Source organism: Ictidomys tridecemlineatus, unplaced genomic scaffold (genome assembly GCF_052094955.1).
Source record: "Ictidomys tridecemlineatus isolate mIctTri1 unplaced genomic scaffold, mIctTri1.hap1 Scaffold_225, whole genome shotgun sequence".
In the NCBI taxonomy this organism is placed as follows: domain Eukaryota; kingdom Metazoa; phylum Chordata; class Mammalia; order Rodentia; family Sciuridae; genus Ictidomys; species Ictidomys tridecemlineatus.
Window position 1 is genome coordinate 277279 of NW_027521943.1, and position 2503 is coordinate 279781.

A 2503-nucleotide genomic window follows, 5' to 3' on the forward strand; every position below is an offset into this window, starting at 1 on the left:
GGGTACAATGTGACCATGTCCTATTCACAAGTAAGTAAAAAAGAGGAGCATGATGAAACCCAGGGAGGCCACACATTAATCTCCAATCAGAATTAGATTCAAATACAGAAAGAAGAAAGCTTTGTCACTCAAGGTACTTCACTGTGTTAACCCAACCTCTCCAGCTGAGAATATGAAGGGAAAGGAAAAGTAGGGTGATCCACAGTCATTTTTCTTCCAGTTCTTTCAAACTCATTAACAAACCAGTTGGAGAAATTGTTCACAGTTATCAAGGTGTAGTAAAAACAATTGCACTGGTTCTGTGTAACATATCCCCTGCTTTGGTATTAATGAACACAACATGGAAGTGTAAGTTCTCCAATGTGACTTGTTCATAAGTTTGCATTAAGAATTGATATGGCATACACCTAATAATTTAAAATGTTGCAATAAGAAGGACAATTAAAAGACAAAATGTACCATGGCATTTGAAGATATCACAGAAGAAAGAAATAGATTTCTGTGGCATAATGTCAATGGTAGAGGTCACCTGCTTCTAGACAGGAAGTCTAAGTTTTCATTTTGCATTGGGCCTGACAAATTACACAAGGTACCCAAAAATATCAGTAAAAAGTTGTATATTTCCCTGGAGAAAGTGATGATTCTAGGATTTGATGACATCAATTTAAAAATGAGCCTTAACATAAGAAGGAGGAAGAAAATGAAGAGTAAGAGGAGAGTCTGCCAAGGTGTCCAAAATGTGGATGCCTGACAAATGATGTAAGTACTAAAGTAAAAGATCCTGAAAGAGTGAAAGCTGGAAAAAATATAAGCAATAAAATAAAAACCTTTAACAGTAAATTATAAGTGAAAGCAACAAATGAATATATATTTATTAATAAAACATAATTGACTTCACTGATAAAAACTCTTGGGAACAGACAAATCTTTCATATAGAAGAGTTCAAAACAATGCAGGAGAATAGCATCGCCTCGGCCCGAGCGCCCGGCGAAGAAGAGCTAGCGTCAGTCGGCCAGATGGCGAAGCTGTCTGCATCAGGACTTCGTGCTCTCTCCCTGCCGGGGGCCGCGCAGCTTCCCTGGCGGTGGCGGTAACGACGGAAAGCGCCTTCAGCGGACACTCACTACACCCGGACCTCGCAACGTGCGCTCCACTCAACCCTTTCTCGGCCCACCTGGGCGCCCGTGGAGGCGTGAGGCGACGACGGGCGAGCTCCTAGAACAGCGTTAGCAGCCGCAGCCTCCGGTCCTCCCTCCGCCTCCTCCTCTGCACCCCCCCCCCCCCGCCTCCCTCCTCTCACTTCCCGAGCTCCGGCGTGTCCCGGCCACGCTCGGCGCTGCTGCAGGAACAAAGAAGGACCCCGCGGCGGCGGCGGCGCCACCACCTCCACCTGCGGCCCCGACCCGCTCCTGGCCCGTGGCGGCGGCTCCAGGCGCCCGGCTCATCCTTCCGGGAGGCCTCGGCTCAGCCCTATAGCGCCGGCGTCGCGCGCGACCTCAACTTCTGCATTCCCTCCGCCCCCGCAGGCAGAAAAATATGGCTCAGGAGACTAACCAGACCCCAGGGCCCATGCTGTGTAGTACAGGATGTGGCTTTTATGGAAATTCTAGGACAAATGGAATGTGTTCTGTTTGCTACAAAGAACATCTTCAGAGGCAGCAGAATAGTGGCAGAATGAGCCCAATGGTTTGGATACTCAAGTGTAGGATTGCAGCAAAGTGAAAGTGCTTAAATCACTAACCTAATTAAATGAACAGCCAGTGATTCCAACAGTCCTACCTCAGATTCTGCATCTGTACAGAGAGCAGAGGCTAGCTTAAACAACTGTGAAGGTGCTGCTGGCAGCACATCTGAAAAATCAAGAAATGTGCCTGTGGCTGCCTTGCCTGTAACTCAGCAAATGACAGAAGTGAGCATTTCAAGAGAGGACAAAATAACTACCCGGAAAACAGAGGTGTCAGAGCCAGTTGTCACTCAGCCCAGTCCATCAGTTTCTCAGCCCAGTATTTCTCAAAGTGAAGAAAAAGCTCCTGAGTTACCCAAACCAAAGAAGAACAGATGTTTCATGTGTAGAAAGAAAGTTGGCCTTACAGGATTTGACTGCCGATGTGGAAATTTGTTTTGTGGACTTCACCGTTACTCTGACAAGCACAACTGTCCATATGATTACAAAGCAGAAGCTGCAGCAAAAATCAGAAAAGAGAATCCAGTTGTTGTGGCTGAAAAAATCCAGAGAATATAAATTACTACTTGTGAAGAGACTGAAAATTTGTTTTTATTATAATATATTGTAGGAAAACATTAAAGAGCAGATGCATGGCCATTTTCCTTTAAAAAAAAAAAAGAATAGCATTGCTTCCTACATGTGGAGCTTAGTAACCTTGTCATTTTAAGGGTGGGAAGATTCCAGTGACTTGATTGCAACAAATAGTGAAGGAATAAAGGAAAAATATTACATTCCCAAAGGATGAACCTGGCACAAACTACCTTTACAATGGGTGG

The 2503-nt window shown here is 45.1% G+C and overlaps 1 pseudogene; it reads left to right on the forward strand.

The window, feature by feature from the left end:
• The first annotated feature begins 951 nt into the window (after nucleotides 1-951).
• On the forward strand, nucleotides 952-2258 carry LOC144373089 (AN1-type zinc finger protein 5 pseudogene; annotated as a pseudogene).
• The last annotated feature ends 245 nt before the right edge of the window (nucleotides 2259-2503 follow it).